Source organism: Osmerus eperlanus, chromosome 4, assembly GCF_963692335.1.
Source record: "Osmerus eperlanus chromosome 4, fOsmEpe2.1, whole genome shotgun sequence".
Taxonomy (NCBI): Eukaryota; Metazoa; Chordata; class Actinopteri; order Osmeriformes; family Osmeridae; genus Osmerus; species Osmerus eperlanus.
This window is the reverse complement of record NC_085021.1, coordinates 4,421,020-4,445,741: the sequence shown is the minus strand read 5'-3', so window position 1 is coordinate 4,445,741 and position 24,722 is coordinate 4,421,020. Positions and strand designations below refer to the sequence as shown.

Here is a 24,722-nt window from a genome sequence, read left to right as displayed (position 1 = left end):
GGAACTTCCATAGCTCTCCTACTGCTGTTCCCGTGAACGATCCCCATTTTAATTTGTCGTGCTTGGTTGACTAGGGGCCTGAAAACCTCCGGTTGATCGTCTGTTTCTCCGAACTTCTTAATCTCTACCAAATAGCTCATTAGTTGTCCCGGTTGGCTTATTGAAGCCAGGCGGGAGTCTCACAACAGCCTCCTCTGTCTATTTGCTTTTTGGAGGTCTGGTTGTTCAACTCCACCTTCCTGCCTTCACTCAACCCTCCGGGAACAACGGTGATACTCGTTGATGGATGTGTGGCTGGCCTGTCCCGTACTATGTTGCCCTACTGGCACTTTTGGATGGACTGCAGTCTGCTCCAAACCTCTGGGCCAGACTGTAGTGTCCACCCAATTATATGATGCTTGTTGCCAAGACACGCCAGGGAAAAAACCTTCTCTCCTGGGGCTGAATTAGTGATTTGGTGATCTGCCCAATTTTGAGTTTTTCTGCTGAGCGTTTTGTCAGTTCTCAATTTATAAATATGTGTATCCGTTTGCTTTAATGAGGTTAGAGTGGGTGTATTGTGGACCAGTTATCACACTTATCTGGTGTGAAAATTCGTTAGAATGACCCACGATTTCAACTGGATCTTCTCGAGTCTTTGATGTATGTTTTGTCTGCAAATGCAAGCACAGTTTTACAGCGTTTCTCCTCCCTGCTTGTTTTTAAAAGGCTCTTGTTTTTCTTTGTCTGTCGTAGGCCAATAAATCTGCCACAACTCGGTGAGGACGAGTGGTAGATAGTCACAGAGTGGGAGTGTGCGTGGTGAGTGTGTGTTTCGTGTTTGTGAGTGTGTGGGGAAGGGTTGGTGTGAGGGAGGTGTGTGTGTATGTGCTAGGGAGGACGTGGAATATATGTGTGTTGTGTGTGGGTGTGTGTGAGGAGGTGTGATGTAGTGTGTGTGTGGTGTGACTGGGTGACGGGGGCGTTGGAGTGTGTGTATGTGTAAGGGAGGAGGAGGAGGAGGAAGAAAATATGTGTGTTGTGTGTGTGGAGGTGTGGCGTAGTGTGTGTGTGGTGTGACTTAGTGTAGGGGGTCGTTGGAGTGTGTGTATATATGTAAGGGAGGAGGAGGGAGAAAATATGTGTGTTGTGTGTGTGGAGGTGTGGTGTAGTGTGTGGTGTGACTTAGTGTAGGGGGTCGTTGGAGTGTGTGTATATATGTAAGGGAGGAGGAGGGAGAAAATATGTGTGTTGTGTGTGTGGAGGTGTGGTGTAGTGTGTGTGTGGTGTGACTGTGCGAAGGGGGTCGTTGGAGTGTGTGTGTGCAAGGGTGTGTGTATGTGTGTGTAGAGAAGTTTGTGTGTACGTGTGGAGGTGTGGAAGTGTGAACGTGTGTGTGGTGTGTGTGAGAGAGAGAGAGAGAGAGAGAGAGGGTGTGTGTGTGAGAGAGAGAGAGAGAGAGAGAGAGAGTGTGTGTGAGAGAGAGAGAGGGAGAGAGAGAGACAGGGTGTGTGTGAGAGAGAGTGTGTGCATGTGATAGAGTGTGTGTGTGTGTGTGTGAAAGAGAGGGTGTGTGTGTGTGAGAGAGAGGGTGTGTGTGAGAGAGAAAGAGAGAGAGAGATGCGAGGGTGGGGACAACAGGGGAGTGTATCAACTTCAGTTTTGAAACAGCAGCTAGGCGCAGCCTTGCGCAGGGCGCGTGGGAGAGTCCTGGAGAGAGAGTAGGGGTATGAAAATGTCAGTAATGTTCAGTAATGATGCCACAGACTATCACACTGTCGATGCTCCTGGTTGTATCTGACTGCGGGTACGGGACTTCTGGCAACCCGCTGCTGTTTCTAGCCATACACTACTTATGAACAGTTCAGTTGGTATGTTCAATTATAAACCCACGGCACTCATGAAGCATTGAAAATGAGCTCTCCTCCTAGTTCACTCAAATGAGTTGTTTTCACAAAACTTTCGCTTCTCCGATCACCTCAGGTTTATACGGATTTCACCTAGTTTTTACATGCGTTTTCGCTCTAAAATACATTTTTTTCGGGTTAAGGGAAACCCAGCTAACACAGTTACGTTGCCCTTACGTTGCCGCAACGTCACTCGATGACCAAACATACGTTGCCGCAACGTCTTTGGCGACGTTGCGGGACCGTGCATCTGTGGGACGCCAGAACGTAACCGCAACGTTGTGGCAACGTTATTTTCCGACGTTGCCAGTCTGTAACCGCGACCTCCTAGCAACGTCATTTTCCGACGTTGCCAGTCTGTAACCGCGACCTCCTAGCAACGTTATTTTCCGACGTTGCCAGTCTGTAACCGCGACCTCCTAGCAACGTCATTTTCCGACGTTGCCAGTCCGTAACCGCGACCTCCTAGCAAAGTAATTTTGTGACGTTGCCAGTCCGTAACTGCAACGTTAACTAAGTAACCTATATTTCTCAATTCTACTGCTTATATTGGGGCGGTTCATATGCAGACCTCATTTGCCCAAAATGCTACTTGTTCTTGTATAATAGGCTACATGGTAGCCAACTTTAGGAGGACTATGTTTGTGTGATGTGTAGCCTAACTCCAGCTAATCATAAACAAGGCAGCATTTCCATGTAACATTGTCATTTTATTTCAAACAAAGTGCCAAACAGTGAATTAAAATCTTCTGCCAGTCCCCGCTACAGGTCCTGTCTGTTGGCCCTGACAATGAAGCACAAAATAAGTTAGTGTTCTATCAACATAATTGCACGTGTAAAAAGGCGCTATACAAGTCATAAAAAAATCACATCTAAAATAATATACATCATCAAAAAAAGATGTGATTCTAGATTTTTGTCACATAGCCACGTGAAAGGTTGGATATGGAAGCTGCAATCATGATTCATTCACCTGGCTTGTTTTGAATGGGCTGCCGGGGTGTGTTTGAGTGTCTCCTCTATGAGGAGCTCCACAGCTTTCTCTCCCAGTCCCGTCTTCCACTTCATCACAGCGTCTGGAATTAGAAGTCATGAACTTATTGTCAGCACCAATGTGAACGTTGAACGCTGCGTATAAGCCATAGTTCATGGCATCTCCAAACACTTACCACTCTCTTTCGCAACTCCAGCACCTTAAGGCACTCCTCAAGGTCTTGGAGTTCAGCCTGTGTTTGGGCCACCTGTAGGTCCATCACTGGCACCTCTTCAGTGTGTCTGCCCTGTAGTCGCCTGAATAGGAGAGCCTCTCGCTGGTTCTCCTCCAATGTCTCCATCTTCCGGAGCATAACCTGTAATGTGTCTGTCATTAAAGACAAGTAAAACAAGTTTACAAGAGTTTGCATGATTGGCATACACTGTGGTTCTTCTAGATTAGCTGTAACAATGATGTAAATAACAAATGTTACCTTGAATGGTTGTATACAAAGCATATATTTTTTTGAGTGTCTTATATTTGCACTTGCCTGGCTGCCAGCTGTTTTCCTGGGCCCCCAATTGGTTCACCTCCACCAGACCAGAGTTGACATCTAGGGGTATGGAATCTGGTGATGCAAAAGTTTTAAGTCATGCTTTTGCTTCAAAACATAGCCTTTAGGTTGCCATGGCTCATACAATTATTGGCACTGTTTTAAACGGTCATTCATTACTTTACCATCATTTCCCAGGGACACAGTGCTAGGCCGTGTGACGGTGGTAGGATAATCTGTACAGAAATGAAATTGGAATGTAGTTTATGTACATAGTTATAGCATATTGATATTAAAGGAGTAGCATTGCACATATGTGATCGTTCGAAAGCAGGGCCCCACATCGTAGCGTCGTACGTGTGATTCTAAACATTCCAACCGACTGTTTTCCGATAGACAAAAACTATATGACAAACGCTATAGTAAGGCTTCAAAATTTACAATTAGTAGGCTAACAAGTAACACTAGCAGGTGGTAGCATTGCTACGAGTATTATGCTAGGTTGCTAGGTAACGGAAGCTAATTAAAGCTACCTAGCTGCCGTTTTGGAAAAATAACTGGTGGAAGCGTCGGAAATATTTAGAACTCACGCATCTAAAGATTAAAACGAATAAACTTATCCAAAAACAGATGGCATGTACAAATTGGAAAAATTAGTGACATGATACTTTTATAGACGCCATTGCTGTGCATGCCATGGCCGACTGATTAAAACGTGATCAGCCACGCTAGCTCCACAGTCTTTGAAAATTCCGGGCTAAATAAACTATTTTGGGACAAGGTTTTTTAACAGTTCTGAACGTTTATTTTCACTGATTCTTTTGTGGGTGATTTGTGAGACGCTAAACTTTGATAACATGTAGGCCTATGCATTTTCAGTATTTCAACATAACTTTCTGGAGGGTTTAACCTCTACTGTACTGTAGCTAGCGAAATCCTAACGTAAACAATGTGAATCTGATGGCACATAAACAGGCTAAATGGCCTAAATTTCAAACATATACGTATTAGCATGCCCCATCCAATTTTTGAAAATATGTTTATATATTTAAACTATTTCTGTAAAGAAACTCACCTTTGAAGTAGCTAATTTCCAGTTGAAATCCAATGCGTACAAGACGGTGTTGAACCCCTGCAAAATCTCTTCTGAAACCCCAGTTTCAGCGATGCGTTGAAATGGGCATGCGCAAACTTGTTGCTCAGGGGCAGACTGAGGGGCAGGTTTGCTAAGGAAGAATTGTAATATTCTGTGATGACTTGTCTTTGGAAATGAAACTCTTAAGAGTCGCTTACCTTTTGGTCACATTTAACAATTTTGTATCACAAAAATTATTGGAGCACAAATTTGCATTGTGTGTCATACAGCTTTGGTGTGCTATACAAATAATGTTTGCTTATGTTACACATCACACATTGATTGCTTTTGTACATGTTTATAGTAAAGAATTAAAGAAGATGCATTGTCTACATTTATACGTGCTGGGTGCAACATTTAATATTGTGTGTGATTGAAATTCATGTAGACTATACATTGCAAAGGTGTCAGAACTGAGAGCAGTCCAGTGTGATCTCTCCATCTCTGGATAAACCACTATATTGCACTCGAGATCCGTTGTCCTGCGACCAAAGAGCGACTTAACCGCAACTTAACCCATGATACCAAAATTAATGTATCCAGCCGACCAAGGTACAACGTCACGGCAACGTTGTCCACGGGACCAAAAAATAACGTAACCAGCCGACCAAGGTACGACGTTGCGGCAACGTTGTCCACGGGACCAAAAAATAACGTAACCAGCCGACCAAGGTACAACGTCGCGGCAATGTTGCCCACGGGTCTAAAAATAACGTAACCAGCCGACCAAGGTACGACGTTGCGGCAACGTTGTCCATGGGACCACAAAATAACGTAACCAGCCGACCAAGGTACAACGTCGCGGCAACGTTGCCCACGGGTCTAAAAATAACGTAACCAGCCGACCAAGGTGCAGCGTTGTCCAGGGGACCAAAAAATAACGGAACCAGCCGACCAAGGTACGACGTTGCGGCAACGTTGTCCACGGGTCTAAAAATAAACGTAACCAGCCGACCAAGGTACGACGTCGTGGCAACGTTGTCCATGGGACCAACTGGCAACATTCCCTTTATAACGTTGCTACGACGTTGCCACAACGTTGCCAGAAGGTAACGTCGCGGGTTACCAACTGAGCACTTACTGGCAACGTTGCCGCAACGTCATGTGTTAGCTGGGAACTATTTCCATTTACGGGGCGGCTTGTGATTAAAACTAATATTTTGCGGGTCGGGGATGTTATTTAAACGTTATAGGTTGGAGAAATGTCAGCCTATTTTTCTCCGTTTTATAGTTAAAACATTCTCATGTTAAGCAACCTGGAAATATTTTGCCTAGCCTATGTCTAAAAAAATAAGATGCTCAGCTTATGGTTTTTACACTTTTTTTCTCTATCAGTAAAAGGTACAATTTACACAAGCTTTTTGGTTTGCAGTTATTCAACGGTTTGAATAATGCCACACTAATACTAAATCCTTAAGGGACAATCGGGGGAATGTTAGCCAACTTTATATATATATGTTTTAAAACCAATTAGATGAGTCTATTCCTTTCAAAAACTATTTTTTAAAAGTAACGAGGACCGGACAGTGTCCGTCTGTCTCCAGCGAGAGTCCCAGACGGCCAAATTACAACTTGTGTAAACTGGATCTGAGTTTGTTTCTCTATTTACAGTGATATACAGTCTTTATATGACTTTAGTCTAATATCTACTCATTATTTTACATAAGCGCATTTTCATGCAAGAATTCTGGCCTTTTTATCGCTCTCAGCGATGCGCGCATTCTCTTCTATCTATTATACTACCATTCCCTTTGTAGCGGGGTGTGCTCGTTTAAAGATAGAAATACTTAATTTATCATAAAGTCTGGGGCACCACCCTAATATTGGTTTAGGACATTAGGGAATCCTATGTTTAATATGTAATAATCAGTCTCATCTTTAGGAATGAATTTGTTTTAAGAGTAGAGCCAATCGTAACATCAGTGAACACGCACGTCAAAATATCTTTACAATGAATTTATTCAAGTAAGGTAAACAGATCTTATGAAAAGTTGGATTATGGGTTTGATATGAGAGATTGGTTTCAATGAACAGAATGAAATGGTCTAACTTAAAGAAAGGCAGAAATTGTACAGTCAGTGATTACATCCTTACAAATCATAAACAGAGCTCACGCCAATGCCATGTCGAGGAGGAAAGAGCGTTAGCCATAGTTACGTTTGATCAGGGGTTGATCAATGATGTTGAGGGCGGTTTGCGCCAAAGGTCCATTTGAAGAATCTGAAGTCACAGCGCGGCTGCGCTGGGTCATGTGACTGAGTCTGCGGGATCTCAGTGAAGTCGCATTTGGAATTGCGTTTTTGGTTCTTCTGTTGAAACGTCCAGATAGTGACGCGTTCACTATAAAGTTGAATCTCAGGAGAAGCTTGGCGACGTCCTTGGAACGCCAATCCTGATGGCGTTCATGCCATGGTCGGTTTCGCTGGAGTCAGAGATTGATGGTCATCTTAGGGCTTTATACAGTTCGAGGGAGGACCCGTCTGGGGTCAGATGTGGATTGGGGGAAGCTGGGTTCTCAACTCCCCCCTCCTTCCTTCACACCTACCAAAGGTGTGATCTGATCTCTGGCTGATCATTCGATGGTTCAAATATTGTTCTGGACATCTTGGTACAGTTACAAAATATAGTTGAATGATTGTTTTATTATGATAGCTTCGTGTAGATACCAAGAATGACGTGGTTATCTTTCAGGAAGAAGGAGTTGTTACTAGAATCAAGATTTCAGTGAACACAACATTAAAACAAAGTAACAAACATAACACAAATATCCCTCTCATAATTCTCCACCTTGTACTCTTGTGGTAAAGGTGAAGTCTCAAGACTTTCCTCAAAAGTTCTGATCAAGGTATGTTCTTTGTTCAAATCGCCGCCGAAACGGATAGCAAATGGTCGCTGGAGACGTGTTGTCTAAATCAGGCCCTTTGAAGCTTGCAAGCTAGCAGGAGGGCTGATTAGGTAGATTGGGGAGGTCCCCCCCCCCCATTCTATGGTTCCTTTGCATCGGCGTTTGGTGGGTAATCAGCATACTGAGGGTGTCACAAGGGCTGATTAGGTTTGTCTGATGTGATTGAATCACTCTTCAGGTGTGGCAAGATGTTGGCTCCGTGTGGTCTTGTGGACCTCACTACACCTTTTTACCAAGAGAATATACCCTTTTTACGAAGAGCCTGCTCTTTTTACCAAGAGAATATACTACCATTCCCGTTTTACCAAGAGAACATGCCGGCTATTATCTCGTATACTACTACCGTACACGAATTACCTTACCCCCTGTCCGGGAACTAAACTAATGATAGAGGCTATATACTAATCTACTCTTTCTACACACGGACGACCATGGGTGTCCTGTCTGAGCCGTCTGTGCTTTCCCAAACTATGCGCTTCAGCAGTTGCTTGGCAGACTTTCCAGATTAAGCGCACAGCAAAGATTAATTTGCCTATGTTTTTAACCTAATTTCGGTGTTTTGCTGCTATGGCGATCCAGATTAAGATGATAGAGTTGTTAAACAAGCAAGCAACCAGCAAATTATAGCTGTACGTGACATATTAATCATTCAATCTTTCTGCACCATGGTTTCTTAACAGGCAGGACACACAGAGTACATATAGACATATAAAAATGTTTGCACCGTACTTTGGCCTCCGTGCTCTATGAATGTATTAATCTTATCTGAAGAAATAGGTTCTTTTGGAAAAAGAGATCAGTTTAACCTGGGCGGATTCACACCTCGGACACGCACATAATTGAGCAGATATAAAAAAGAAAAAAATCTGCTTACCTTTTAAATTTGGTGGCCGGGGTGTTTGTCCGAGGGCTTCCCCGCACAGGGACTGGGATCCTCTGATCCTCCTGGCTGGTTCGCCAATTGTCATGGTTCAATAATCCATTGAACCACGATTCTCCGGACATTTGCTTATATATTGTGATAAGTGGGGTCTATCAGCCCAGCAAAGACAATTAAGCGCTGATTGGCACACCTGGGGGTGATTGGAGGAGCGTGTATATAAAGAGAGAGAGAGAGTGAGGAAGAGAGAAAGTAAAGGACTGTGTGCGGGCCAGAGAAAGAGGAGGTTGCGTGTGACCGAGCGGGGTGACCAGAACCAGACGTTGATGCGAGCAGGAGCCAGGGGTGCGCAGAGTCGTGGTGACCAGAACCAGACGTTGATGCGAGCGGGAGCCAGGGGTGCGCAGAGTCGGAGAACGCGGAGCCAGGGACAAACGGCGGACAACGACGGGACTAGCATTACGCTACCTCAACGGACAGAGTGGAGTACTGAGTTCGGCGTACTCCAGCGCGACGCTACTCGTGCACGTCGCTTTTTCGGACCCTCCTCTCTCGCCACAAGTTAAGTGGTCAATAGTACTCACTACTACACCACGATTGGAGCCAGCAACTCTGGGGATTGGGCGCATTGGGGTTGGGGACATTAGTTTAATACAGGGCTGGACGTAGGGCTCAGGATTTATAGAGGGACAGCAGTAGGCTGCCGGGTTGTTTCTTTTATACCTACTTAATAAAGACATTTCTACGAGCCAGTGTGTGCATTGTCTGATTCACCTCTCCCCATCCTGTACTAAAGTACGGTCCGCTACAATATGTACTCCATTATTTTATGATATTTTGTCATTGGTACATTATCTCTGGTCACAGATGCATTTATGTATTTCACACCCGGTTGGTCAATGGTCACAACATTTACATTGCCAGTACTTTTCCTCTATCTTCCCCTTCCAGGGCCCTCGAGAGGCCTTGCCGCCCAGCTGCACAGGGACACTGAGTTTAAGGACATAAATCTGTCCCCTGATCTCAGGCGCTTGTAGTTCTCAATATCTGGGCCTTGTAGTCCTTCATGGGAGAGGCCTACACACATACTTCTCTCTCTGGCACTCAAACCCATGTATCTGGACTTCCACATTTGGCCTTCATTTCTTCTAAGTTTTAGTGGCAATTCTAATCCATCAACAGCTTTGCATCTGGTTTTCAATAAAAGTGAAAAAGGTGATTAAGTGGTTGTATACCAATCATATAAACCATGGTCATTTCTCCATCTTCATAATTACAACAGTATGTTGATAATTCTTCATCAGAGGCTCGCCATCTTTGCCGTCTGTTTGCAGCATGAAACGTAGCTTCAAGCATTCGAATATTCACTCTTCTAACTTTCGGTCAACTTATTGAAAAACAGCAAAATAAACCACAGTCTACCTTTGTAGACAGAATGTAACATTCGTGAAGAACGGTCCATCCTTCGGGCAGCTGAGAGGAGATGGCGCAAGTCCAAAGACGGTCTGGACCTCGATAAGTATCACTCCCTCCTCAAATCCTTCTCTGCCCGCATAACTGATGCTAAAACCCACTACTTCCTGAACAAAATTAACTCTGCCTCAAACCCTCACAAACTTTTCTCTACCTTCTCCACCCTTCTTAACCCACCTCCCCCTGCACCCTGACAGCAGACGACTTCGCCTCCTTCTTTGAGAAAAAAGTTGCTGACATTAGCAGTCGGTTCCCTGAACCCTCCTTTCCTACCCACTCACCCTCTATGAGTGACCCAACTAAATGTCTAAACGCTTTCTCTCCCCTGTCAGAGGCAGAGATCTCTGACCTCATTCTCTCTCATCGCCCCACCTCCTGTCCCCTTGATCCAGTCCCCTCCCCTCTCTTTCAAACCATCTCTCCCTCCATCATAACTTTTCTTCTCCATGTCCTTAACTCTTCTCTTACTTCCGGCACTTTCCCCTCTGCCTTCAAACAGACCAGAGTTAGCCCTCTACTCAAAAAACCCTCCAGTAACCCAGCTGTCCTCCAGAACTACAGACCGGTATCACTACTACCCTTCTTTTCTAAAACAATTGAACGCGCTGTATCTAACCAACTGTCAAACTTTCTCTCTCAGAACAACCTGCTTGACCCCAACCAATCGGGCTTCAAGACTGGCCACTCCACAGAAACTGCCCTCCTGTCAGTCACCACGGCCCTCCAGTCTGCCAGAGCGGCTTCGAGGTCATCCGTCATCATTCTGCTGGACCTTTCTGCAGCGTTTGATACGGTTAACCATCAAATCCTGCTGGCCAGACTTTCTGGGATGGGCATCTCTGGCACTGCACTTCAGTGGATCTCATCCTACCTGTCGGGAAGATCCTACCAGGTCTCCTGGGGAGGCAAAGTGTCAGGCCCCCGCCAGCTCTCCACTGGTGTCCCACAGGGATCCGTCCTTGGACCCCTCCTCTTCTCCCTCTACCTCACCTCGCTTGGACCAATCATCACCTCCCATGGCTTCTCCTACCACTGCTATGCTGACGACACGCAGCTGTACCTGTCGTTCCCCCCGACTAATCCGGGGATCTCAGCTAGGATCGAGGCCTGCCTCACAGACATCTCCGCCTGGATGACCGAGCACCACCTCCAGCTGAACCTCGCCAAAACAGAACTCCTCATCATCGGCCAAACCCTCCATCTCCCACGATCTCTCAATCACCCTGGGATCGGCGACGGTGACCCCTTCATCCTCTGCCAGGAACCTTGGGGTGACCATGGATGAAGAGCTCTCCCTCACGGCCCACATTGCTGGGGATACCTATCTGAGCATTCCACCCAGCTGCTAGTCCAAGCACTTGTCCTCTCAAAGTTGGACTACTGCAACTCGCTGCTCGCCAGTCTCCCAGCATGCGCAACCCGCCCTCTCCAGAGGATTCAGAACGCGGCGGCCCGTCTGGTCTTCAATCTACCCAGACGCTCCCATGTTACCCCGCTCCTCATCTCCCTCCACTGGCTTCCCATCACGGCCCGTATCAGGGGACTGCATGGGACTGCACCCGACTACATCAAATCTCTCCTCCAGCCTTACACCCCCCCCCCCCCCCGCCACCTACTGTCTTCTTCTGACAACCGTCTGGTGGTCCCACTGCTCAAGAGCGCCCGGTCCCAACACAAGCTCTTCTCCTGTCTGGCCCCCCAATGGTGGAATCAACTCCCCACCTCCATCAGGGACACTGACTGTCTCCCCACCTTCAAGAAAAGGCTCAAGATGCACTTGTTCCGGGAGTACAACGGCACTTAGGAATGCTTGGCTGGACCTGATGTTAGTTTCCTCCAGGATCACAATGACTCGTATTGAGAGACTTGTTGCTCTTGTTGGTTAGTTGTAACGGTTTCAAATTCTTGTACTCGCTGTGAAATGTTTTTACTGTTGACAATTTTTTCTACAGGTACACTCTTGCACTCTTGTGGGGAGTTTCATGTTGTTCAATTGTAACTTGTTTAACTGCATGCTCTTACAGTGCGTGTCCACTGCAGCGATGCGAATCGCTTGCCATCGCTTGCCTTCCCACAGTTCACCACGCTCGGGGGCGTTTCAAACAGATTAATGTAAAATGTAGTTCTCTAAAGTCACTGTTGTAGTTGTCATGGCCAAGTGTGCAGACTTGGGTTTACGTACCCGCAACATCGATCAAAATACAACTTGGATACAAAATACAAAACTGTTTAATAGACATAAACGTTGACATGTGTAAAAAACGTTTTATTATATTACTCAAAGTCTGCTAATCTGTCGATACGATAGGGAGTTCCAGCCGGGCTAGCTAGCTACTGTAGTTACCACAGAACGAAGTTACGTAATGTGACTAGACTGAATTTGAAAGTACAAGCACCAACAACTTCGGCAACCTTGCGCCATGCATCGTTTTTTATTAACATCTCTGTACGAATACAGCTATGTATCGTACAGGACTGGGTAAGCAGCCACACAAACGATTAGTTTCTCCTCCACCTTGAAACCTAGAAAGCTAGAAATGTTCACCATGGTTGCTACGTTACGAGAAACAAGAAAACACTCCGATTGGCCATCGCTAGCGAAAATCGCTCCTCATTTGCATCAAGTTGAGAAAATCTCAACTCGGTCGCGTCGCTACCCACAATGCACCACGCAAGCGATTCGCCTTGCTCCATTGAAAATTAATGGAAAACATGTTGTCGCTCGCATTGCGTCGCTGCAGTTGACACACACTGTTATGGTTCTTTCCTTTGGCACTTATTTGGTTTTCCACAATGTATGCTTCATGTTTTGGCTGCTCGCAATGTTTGGGGCTATCTCGTTGTTATGATCAGTGACCTATGCTCTTTTGTAAAGCTCTCTCTTGGAAGTCGCTTTGGATAAAAGCGTCTGCTAAATGCATAAATGTAAATGTAATGTAAACATAAAACACTTTTAGAAGTGTTAAAGTGTTGACATTTTCAACACTTTAACTTTTGTAATATGCAAGAAAAAGAACTGTATAAAAAAAAGGCTCCTTGCAGAAAATACGGAATGTCGACAACAACCCCTTTTCACCAGAGCTTGTCACAATTCTGCCTACATGTTACCAACCTTTTACCCCCTACACCTTACACACCCAGCTGACAGATAGGACTTCAAAGGCAAAGGTAAATTTGCCAAAACCGACTCCCAGACATGCTCTCTGAGCAATGTTCTGTTCTGTCTCATAGAATTACAAGCTGTTGCCAAAACTGTTGTCTCGTAAGCCCCTCAAATGAATGCCCCACTCAAACTTTTCTGCATATTTTCCCATGAAGCCATTTTATGTAGTTGTGTCTTTGGGAAACATCCACTCTTCAGAGTTCACAACCATTTCAACGTAACAAAATGTCAGTTATTATCTTGTTTATCGTCAAATCTTTGCATTTTTTCTTAACATGACTGTGTCTATATTTTTTATGTATTAAGGTATATGCAGATCTATAATAAATGTTTAACAAAAGAGTGAGAACCAAACCTCTCACCATGTCTGGCCAATAAGGAAATACACACACTTATTGTGAACTTGGCAGTGTTAAAATCAGAAAAGACTCGATGTTTCCTATGTGTCATCACTGTTGCACAGAACCAGATGCTACTCCTGTTAGGCAATAAGGGCCCAGATTCCGGTAACACACCAAGCACTTCTGCCTAAGCCTGACAAATTCTTTTTGGGAAAAGCACATACATTGTACAATGTGCAAAGTGAATTTCTAAATCTATTGCCATATCTGTGTAATGTTGTCCTGTAAAGGCCTTTCACCTTTGGAAGAAGTAAAGCTGGTTTGTTGATGTGACATGGCATTTTCACTGTCTCACCAGATAAAAATTAATATAATTAGTATTGTCTTCATTTAAAATGCAGTAAATGGTTAAACATGTCTTTGTTTTACATGGACCTGTTTATAAAAACCGCATAGCTATTTTATATTTAATTTCTTGGTGTGACAGAAAATGTCCACCGGTGTCACACCACAGGATATGACGTCCCTCAAGAAAACTGAAAAGATTGACAAAGTTAGAGACCCTTTTATATTCTCAAATATCAGATTTCACCCTACATAGATATGACTCTTGTCATCAAAAACTGTGTTTTATACAAAAAAGGAAAAAATAACAAAATTTATATTTGTCAACTACTCACCTGTACTCTCTAAGAAAGGTCTATAGCCATGTTCCATATGTGAGTCATACGTGGGATCAGCCCCTGTTCTAGACTGCTTTGACTGGGAGGACACTGAGAAATATTGGTTGGGTGAGTTTAGGTAGACATAAACATTTTTTTTAAATTCAAATAGTTGTTAAAGATGATGTAATAATAATAATAATACTAATATGTTACAATTTTTGTCTTTCCTGAGCTCAAGGACGCTTTACAATGGTAATGCAGTACAAAAACATGGACAAACACTAAATGTAAAAAGCATCAAGTAATCAAACAGAAAATGAAACATGACACAGAGAAAATACATAGCAACAGATTTGGCAATGTTGTTGAGAAGCACTTTTCGACATATTTTCCAAAATAAACTTAGCATCTTGATAGCAACCAATACATCACATGCGTCTATGTTTTATGCAGAACTAGTTTCTTTAGAGCGTAATAGGATTTTGGTGGCACGGTTCGACACGTGATCGTTCTACACCAATAAGGTAGCTGCTTTTTGTCAACATGGATGGATATGGTTGGCAAATAGAGGATGGGACCTTGCACGTCACCTGGATGACCAGAAATTCGGCCCCTGACAGTGTTTTCCATGTGATACACTGCGGCTGCAAAAGTGCGTGTAAGACAGGCAGATCCTGTTCCTGTTTTTGCTAGGACTGTGTTGCACAGACTTATGTTGTTGTTGTAATTGTGCCAACACAAAAGAAACTGAGGAACTGGAAGATAACTGTCCTGACACTGAGGACTGTGTGTCCTTAATCTGTTATTCCTTATTCTGTTTTGTACAGTTTTATATATATTTCATGCTTTTCATAAAGATTGTTTTTATGGTTGATCAGTGTTTGTAAGGCAGAGTTTCTGGGTACATGTACAGCTTGTGTCTCTGTAAGGTCAAGAGGTCATGCAGCGAGGCCCCCTCTGAGCAGAATATAGCATGCAGTCCAGACATTGGGGAGACAGTGAGGAAAATCATGTACAAATAGGGCTTATGTGATTAACGACCACTTCACCTGTTGAACGTTCTAGTGTGTCAATACACTGACCACTGAAGATATATATATATCTGTACTGTCCAACTCATGTATTTAAGCACGACTGAGAGACAGAGTTTTCACCCATGCCATCAGCTCGTCTTGAGCTGATTGGTTTATTAGTCGAGCGGCCCGGATCAAACAAAGTCAACTCCTTTCCTTTGTCGTGACTCCTTCCGGCCTACCTTCTCCAGAATTTACATCTTATCAAGTGGCGTCAACAAACAGTGATCTTCAGCAAAAGGGTGCCAGCAGGTGAGCAGACTTTGATTGTCATTTTTGAATGGTTATATTAACTTCTGCTTACCTGTGGTCCCACAGCTGTTAAGACAACGAACCTGTTCAAAATATATTTATAAAGGGGGAATAGATGATTTCTGTATGAAGAGAAGGCAGGAGGCACGACTTTGAGATAGTCTAGTGGATTAATAGGACATTGGCAAAACTGTACCTTATTTCACGCGATGACTGTTAATTAATGATAATACGAATAGGCCTAACGGTTTCTGAGAGGCAGTTAGAACCGAAACTGTACTGTACTGTAGCTAGTTGTACGTGCCAGTGGAGCGAGTGGTACGTGACAGTGGCTAGTGGTACATGCCAGTGGAGCGAGTAGTACGTGCCAGTGGCTAGTGGTACGTGCCAGTGGCACTACTGGCACCTAGTGGTACGTGCCAGTGGAGCTAGTGGTACGTGACAGTAGCTAGTGGTACGTGCCAGTGCCTTTGCTGGTACATGACAGTAGCTAGTGGTACGTGACAGCGCCTCTACTGGCACCTAGTGGTACGTGCCAGTGGAGCTAGTGGTACGTGACAGTAGCTAGTGGTACATGCCAGTGCCTCCGCTGGTACATGACAGTAGCTAGTGGTACGTGACGGCGCCTCCACTGGTACATGACAGTTACTGTTCTGTTGATAGTGGTACGCAAGTGTCTCGTGGCAGTTGCATTGGATGTCTTGCAGCTTTTGTCTACTGCCATGTAGCCTAACTGCCCCGCGGCTATTTTAGAATATAATTTTTTAAGTATGTGTGGCGGCCTGCGGAAACCGCGCCCTCTCATTGTTGGCTATAAGCCATAAAATATAAAAAAATAGTTTTCTGTCAAAATTGAGATTTTTGATGTTTTGTATAGTTAACACCCTAAACTTCATTGTAATGTACACAAAGTATATGATTACTTATGAAAAACTATTAATTTCAACGTTTTTTGGACATGTCAGCTAGCGAGATTTTCAAGGCCATGTCAAATCAAATGCTTAGTTTGCCTGCTCTTTTGAGTGCTGCAACAGCCCATAACAACTGATCAATGAAATAACTTGCTGAGAAGTTATTAATGTAGCCTATACTTAAACTGACATTTACATTCACAATGTCATTACGAACAAAAGGATTTTCTCCCATATCACTTTTTGACACAGGTCGACTTTAAAATGATGTAACTTCAGATGTGATAAAGATATCTGAGTGATTTAAACAGATTTGTATCCAGGAGAGTTTTTAGTTTCCAATATGTATAATACCCAGAAAGTACATTTGCAATCATAGGGTGTAATTTATTGACAAGGTACTTCATATGAAAATAATGAACTATTATTAACAACTATATTTACTCAGAGTATCGAAATGCAAATGTAGGCTACCAATATTGACTTCAGTTATTACAATAAATGATATACGCCACTAGGAGGCGCTGATAACAACACAACAATGAGCATTACAGACGAGAGTCTACAACGGTGGCTCATGTGCACGCTTAAATTCAGTTACTCTGAGTAAAATAATTTGTTACTAATTCATTACGTGTGTACAAGTCTGCTTTACATTACAGTCACACCATTACACTATATGCAATATAATGTCTAAATCGACTTCTTTGTATGGTGAGCTTGTAGTGGGACATCAAAAGTATGGTTTGGAGTCTGTTAGCACGAACAGTTTAACTTATTTTTTTAAATAAAAGTTTATAGCCTGTTCTCCTATTCTAAAATTGCCGCGGGGCAGTTACACGACAGTAAACAAAAGCTGCAAGACACCCAATGCAACTGCCACGAGACACTTGCGTACCACTATCACCAGAACAGTAACTGTCATGTACCAGTGGAGGCGCTGTCACGTACCACTAGCTACTGTCATGTACCAGCGGAGGCACTGGCATGTACCACTAGCTACTGTCACGTACCACTAGCTCCACTGGCACGTACCACTAGGTGCCAGTAGAGGCACTGGCACGTACCACTAGCCACTGGCACGTGCCAGTGGAGGCACTGGCATGTACCACTAGCTACTGTCACGTACCACTCGCTCCACTGTCACGTACCACTCACTACAGTACAGTTTTGGTTCTAACCGCTACTGCAGTTTCTTGGGGAATGATAGGCTACATAACAGATACAGGACAAAGGCCGTGAGCAAGGGCTGGTTCCGCTTGGCTTCTAATTGGTTAAAAGGTTTTGTATCTGCGTAGGACATATGAAATGATGTGTCATGGTAAGATGTATGGACCGTAAAATCCTCTAACAAAACTTGGTTAGAAGGTCAGTAATTTAAGGGCAGGATTCCCGGTACTGTAAAGTCTGTTAACAAGTCTCGTTTCTGGTTCGAACGATATAAAAACTTAAATTAATGGTTGTAGATACGCACGTGATTAGTAAAACGTTGAAAGACACGTTAAATTGAAGTGTAAGACTCGAGCAATGTTTCCCAAGGACTAAAAACGTATTATGATAAATTACAGTCATTCAAGTGCTAAATTCATATGAATAGAGATATCTTTTAAAAAGATAATTAAAACTTAAAAGATAAACAACCTGTGAATAACAAACAAAAAAAAATAAGGAACTGACTTTGGATATTAGCTGTTCCAATTTTTTTTGGCTAAATGTGCATGCAAAAATGGGGAGCCAATCTAGTAAATAGAATATGCCATTAGTCATAAATTTTAAGACTGAGAAAGATTTACCACGGAAAGAACGCAAGGCAATGTCAAAATTATTGAAAACGGACCCACACTTGAAACAAGTTTCAAATACAAGTTTAACAGACATGTCGCCTAGGGAATGGATGCTCACTAAAGTCGGATTCTTTTATGTTGAACCATATTTGACTAATCTGTTTAAATAGACAGACGGACGAATAGCGTTTGAGGGCACGCTTGATAAACACCAGTTGCAGATTGCTCTAAAATATCTTATTGATAATCTGGCTGTCAGTGATTCTGATTGGGATACTGATTACATGCGCGAGGTTTATATCGCCTGGGAATTGATGGGTGATCAATGGCCAGCAAATATAGCGAGAAAGGAGAGAAGAATGAAAAAAAAGCTAAGTAAATTTACAAATTTTGCTATGGAACAAAATGAGATGTCTGCTCAGCCTGGAATGCCTATAGACAAACACACCACAGGCGCTGTCAACTCGCTGTACCCTCAAATATCCGCTTTCAACGACCCCCCCGCTTACGACGATGAGATGAATGACATTTACGACTGGTTGTTTCTGGACTCCGCGTGAATGGCGTGATCAATGTATTAACATGTGGCTTGATAATTGCAACAAGGCTTTTGATAATGCAAATAGGAAATTTAAAGGTGATAGGAGACGGATCCAGGATGAACAATTAAAATATACCAAAGAAATTTTACAGGCAGAATTCAAAAAGATATTTCACCTTTTGAAACAGAAGAAGACTATTGACGCTCATATCGATCGTTTTACTGGTGTGTTGATGGACACTTTCGTTGGTGCAGTAGAAGCATATCAACACAAGTATAATGTCAAATTGGATTCACAATCCCCAGTTTCCCCCAAAGATATAAACGGTGTAGTGACATGCATCTCAGAGAATGGTTTACTAAAATGTCAACAGGAAATTTTGGACTTGCTACAGTCTAGAACAGGTGAACATCAACGTAATGGACAAGGTACTTTTATAGGCCCGTTATTGACACTTGGAGATAAGGTTTTGGACCGCCCTTTATCTTTGTCAGAAATTTCTCGCATTGCACAGGACGCCCCAAAGCCATTTATACACCCCAAAGCTTTCATAAATTGGTATACGGCTGTTTTGATGCATTCAGGTTTACGTGGAAAAGATTCACGATACATTCTAACTACATTAATGCCAAACGTAAAATTAGAAACATTGATAGAAGCTTGTCCAACTTTATCTGTTGAATTTGACAGCCCTGGGTTACAGGAATATGACCGCGATAGTGTCAATCCATGGTTGACGCAGGCGCATAAACAAGACCACATTGCTGAAGTATCTGACTTCTTACAAAAACACGAATTCCAGGAACATGACGTGACGCAGGTACTAAATTGCAAACGTAAATCAGATGAGACCGTTTCCGCATATGCTAATCGATTTAAAAAAAACATGGAAAGATGACGCTAAACTAGACATTAACGACGCTGAAGATACTTTTTTTGTTAGCATGTTCTTGAATGGATTAGATACTAGATCAGCCTACACTTTTTCATTAAGTTTTCATTAAGTCCAGTGAGATTGATGAGAAAGATACGGGAATTGGAGGCAGTTGTATTGTTTAATGTTCAATCGTCTCGATTTCAGGCAGTACAATTGGACCTACCCTTGACTAATAATAATGAAGCGGTATATCAAAATTCTGGGGATCAGAGGAATGTACGTTTTAACATGGACAATTCCACCCCAAATAGAGGCTGTTCCAACTTCAATAGGAATGGACAAAGACCATTCCGAGGAAATAAGAGCACGTGTCGATACTGCCGCAGACAAGGTCATCGGTTCAGAGATTGTCTCTTAAGAATGCAGGTGAAGAGAGAGGTGTTCATGCTCAAAGAGAAACTCGCCCCTCCCTACCATAGAATGCTACTCCTCAGAGGCCGACCATGGTACCGCAAGACACACAGCAGAAAGAATCATCAGCCAATTTGATGTAGGATAAGTGATGCTGTGTATCGATGGATCTGGACAATGTAAAATGTATCATTAATGCTCCACAATTTCATGTTTCAGATACACCATCTGAAATACCACAATTAAGTTTGAGTATTGCAGGAAAACGAATTCCTTTTTTGGTTGACACCGGAGCCACCATATCCTGCTTAAGGAAAACAGATATTGACTGTCCTTTGAGTAAAAATACTGTCCAGTCCGTCGGCATCAGCGGTAAGCCGCAGATAGATCCTATTTCACTCCCATTACAAATTGATATAGATGATTATAAATTACAACATTCTTTCATTGTAAGCGCAACTTCTCCTATGGCGTTATTGGGAAGAGACTTGTTGAGTAAATTGAATGCAACCATCTTATGTTTGCAGGATGGGATCGAGGTCCACATACCCCCGAATAAGGCTTATCAACTATTCTCCAGTACTAGACAGATGAGCCACATAGCTAAATCTATTTTAGGGGATGTTGATTTTGTGAAAACGTTATCCACCATTAGTGGTTTTAAGAAATTGGCCTCTTGTAATGTAGCTGCAGCTGCTAGGATTGTTAATTTGAAATCAGTAGATTTTCCTTTTTCAGATAAACTTATAGATCCTGAAGTTTTACAAAAAGTTCCAAGGAACATCTTTATCTCACCACATGGGATTCTGTTATTGTGGAAGACTGTTTCTAATAACATTGAGCCCTTTGTGTGTGCAGTTAGGAATGATTTTTCAGATGTCCCTCAGTTGATGGATATGTATAAACAATATTTAGTGAAATCCCCTGATACTGAGGAATCCTATAAGAGTTTTGTCATCTGGACGTATGGCTTGGAACATACGCATTTCTTCATAAAAAAATTACAAACTGACATGAAACCACAGATTCGTAATGATGGTACTTTTAAAATATAATTATGTGCACCATCTGTGTTACGTGAGGTGCCTTCCACTTTATGGGCACTACACGCAAATCATGTGAGACTATTGGATGTACCACCTTATGAAGCTAAGGTTAACATGAGTAAATATCCGGTTTACATCAAACAATATCCTTTATCCAAAGAAAAAGAAGAGGGGATTAAACGTGTTATTGACAGTTTATTACAGCAGGGCGTTATATGTAAAGCTCAGTCCCCAAATAACACTCCTATTAATCCAATCTTGAAACCAGGCACTAACAAGTATCGTTTTACACAGGATTTGAGGAAGATTAATGAAGCAGTCATCCCTATTTCACCTATAGTACCTGATATTAATTCAATACTAACAGCATTACCAGCTGACTCTAAATGGTACAGAGTTGTCGATCTCTCATCGGCATATTTCTCAATTCCAATACATAAAAACACCCAACCATTATTTGCATTCACCTTTCAACAACAACAGTATATTTGGACACGCCTTCCAATGGGTTATGTTGACTCAGCAGCAGTTTATAGTGCAATGGTTAATAGGCATCTGGCACAATTATCACTCCCATGTAACTCGACCTTATTGCAATATGTGGACGACATTTTAGTGGCGGCAAGAAATGAGACAGAATGTGTCTCAGATTCGACAGCTCTGCTGAAACATTTGGCAGCAGGTGGACACCGGGCCTCACTTGCTAAACTCCAATTCTGTCAAGAATCAGTAAACTACCTGGGATACATCTTAAAGGATGGCTGTCGATTTTTGTCACAGGAAAGAGTGAACAGCATTAAGGACATTGTACGACCAAGGAACAAAACTTAGATGTTGTCTTTCCTAGGACTGGTGAACTATTGTAGAAATTGGATAGCTGAGTATGCAGTCCATGACGCAGAATTGCGCAAAGCCACACTCAAAGACTCTCCTGAAGTCATTCAATGGAATGAGGAAATGAAACATGCCTTCCGTCATATCAAATATCTCTTGTGTACTGCTCCTGCACTGGGATTACCTGACTACAAACTGACTTTTCATATGTACGTTGCAGACAACGGTGAAATAGTATCCGCAGTTCTGGGACAGGAACATGGAAATGAAGTTAGGCCAGTAGCCTATTACGGTAAAATGTTGCCACTTATCGTCAAGGGCATGGTTCCTTGTTTAAGAGCCGTTGCATCCGCTGCTTTAATGGTGGAAAAGGCACAAACAATAGTTCTTGGACACCCCATAATATTACACACTTCACATACCGTGAACATTATGTTAGTGAATATTACGACACAACATATGACGAGTCAAAGACGTAGTAATTATGAACACATTTTGACAGGAACTCAAAATTTGATTATTTCCACGGCCACACACACTAATCCAGCTTTGCATCTCAAAGCTTTATTGCATGGAACAGAACCAGAGGATGTAGCTCCTCATGATTGCATGGATATTATTAATTCTACATCCAGTGTAAGGACAGACTTGCAACAAACAGCTTTGGAACATAGTGATTTTGTCCTATTTTGTGACGGTTCAGCAATGCGCCCAGATGATAAAACTATTCTTTCCGGATATTCCATAGTGGATAATTTAGGAAATTGTATTGAAGCCCATATATTACCTGTTTCTTCAGCTCAAGCAGCAGAATTAGTAGCGTTAACTAGATCTTGTTTATATGCCAAAGATAAATCGGTTACCACATATACCGACTCCAAATATGTATTTTCAGTGGCACATGATTTCAGTAAGATTTGGGAAAACAGAGGTTTTGTAACTACTGCAGGAAGACCCATACAACATGCAGATTTAGTAAGAGGACTATTAGATGCTATGATGTTGCCAACTAACCTTGCCATAGTAAAATGTGCGGGTCATTCAAAGGCAGATTCTGATATTGCCAAAGGTAATAATTTAGCCGACAAGCATGCAAAAGATGCAGCGTTAAATGCTTCCTTCCCACCGTGGATGAATCATTCTTTCATGAATATTCAAATTTCAAATCCTCCGTTTACCATTGATGATTTGATATTGTTTCAGAATCAGGCAATGCCATCTGAAGTTCTACTTAGGGAGAAGAAGGGATGCGCAAAGCACAACGATGGTTTATGGAAAACTGTAGATGATAGAATAGCATTACCAAAAATTGCGTATGAATCCTTAATATCCTATGTACATGGCGTTACCCATGTGGGGTATAAGAGTATCATGCACTATATTTCACAATTGTTCTTTACAATTGGACTAGAACAACAAGTTAGAGATTTTGTTAAAACATGCTTAATCTGTGCTCGTTGTAATCCACACGTCAATCCAGCTAAAAGAGATAATTTGCCGAAACCTGAAGGTCCATTCCAACAATTACAGATAGATTTTACTCACATGCCCAAGTGTCGAGGATTTTCGTATCTTTTAGTGATAGTGGATCGATTTTCAAAATGGCCAGAAGCATTTGCGACAAGAAAAGAAAACGCTCAAACAGTAGTAAGGTTTTCCATCGTTATATTGTTACTAGCTAGCTTTCGATGTGTCAATCCCACTGTTGTGTGTGACTATAAACTATGACAGTGACACCCGAAGTGCGTTCCTTATATCCAGTTCAGGCCTATTCCATAATTTTGTTTGATTGCTGTCACGGCAGAAAATCCCGCTTGATGTTGGAAATGGAAGCAGGGTTTTCAGTGCTTTAGTGGCGATCTCAGGATAGCCTTCATCCAAAACACCGATAGAGTTGTTGTCTCAAACAGGCTTCATTGAGTGGTAACTATCACTTGTCATGTGTCAAGAGGAAGAGCATGATACCGTTCAATAAAGCCCACAAACTTGCTAAAAAATGAGTAAACACACGTCTTTGCGGAGCTTTTTTGCTCAGGGGAAAAGGCCCGCAGAGAAGGAGAGAATCAGGTCATTTTTCAGAATAAAACGTCTTTCAGACTCAATTAAAAGGAAATAATGTTATTAATTCTTTTTTGTGCGGCCCGGTACGAAATGACCCACGGACCGGTACCGGTCCGCGGACCGGTGGGCACCGGTTGGGGAACGCTGCTCTAAAGACCCGGCAATTCAATCAATTTCCCGGCACATTTGCAATGTAATGCAATGCAGATGTGCACACCGCCCCCTACCGAACAAGATGGATAGCTCGGTCAGCAGGGAGCTGAAGAAGAGCGGCTACTGACGTCACTCTGCTGCGCCGCTCAGAATGCTTTTTCGTTCATTTTGCATTTCTGCAAATGCATTTGAATTTGAATTGTGGTCACGATTTTGCAGCCACGTTCTTAAAATGAAAATGCATTTCTGGAAATGCATTTGAATTTGAATTGTGGTCACGATTTTGCAGCCACGTTCTTAAAATGAAAATGCATTTCTGGAAATGCATTTTAATTTGCAAATTTTACTATTTCTAGAAAATTTGTCTATTTCTTTTTCATTTTAATTAAGTGAAAGATTCAGCACTCTTGAAGAAGAAAATTAAAATGCAAATAGGATGATTGATTACTAATTTCATTTATGAGTCAAATAATGCAGCCACATTCTTGAATTTTGGTAACGATTTGCTTCCATATTAGAGTGGAGGGCAGCTTCGGATGTCCTTGAAAAAATATTTCTAGTTTGCCAGCATTGCCACAATTTTCGCTCTTCATGCTTCATTTTTGGATCAATAGATAGCTAATTTTGTGCTGGTCGTAGACAGTTGTCTGTTGAATTCAACAGACGTACACATTTGTTCAGAGCCCCACGAAAGCGAGACAAAGTCCAACTCTCGCCCCATAGAGACCAATGCAAATCTGGTGACAAAATCGTCAGAGAAAGCAAAAAGAACAAGATTTTGAAACTGCCGGTAGAGTCGTATTT

General features: G+C 42.6%; 1 long non-coding RNA gene across 1 annotated transcript; it reads right to left on the bottom strand.

The window, feature by feature from the left end:
• Positions 1 to 3,406: 3,406 nt before the first annotated feature.
• Positions 3,407 to 4,565, bottom strand: LOC134018381 (uncharacterized). Its single transcript, XR_009929933.1, has 3 exons — positions 4,488 to 4,565; positions 3,598 to 3,648; positions 3,407 to 3,487 (listed from the first exon to the last, which is right to left on the bottom strand). It is a non-coding gene; the product is annotated as an uncharacterized LOC134018381 (long non-coding RNA).
• Positions 4,566 to 24,722: the final 20,157 nt, after the last annotated feature.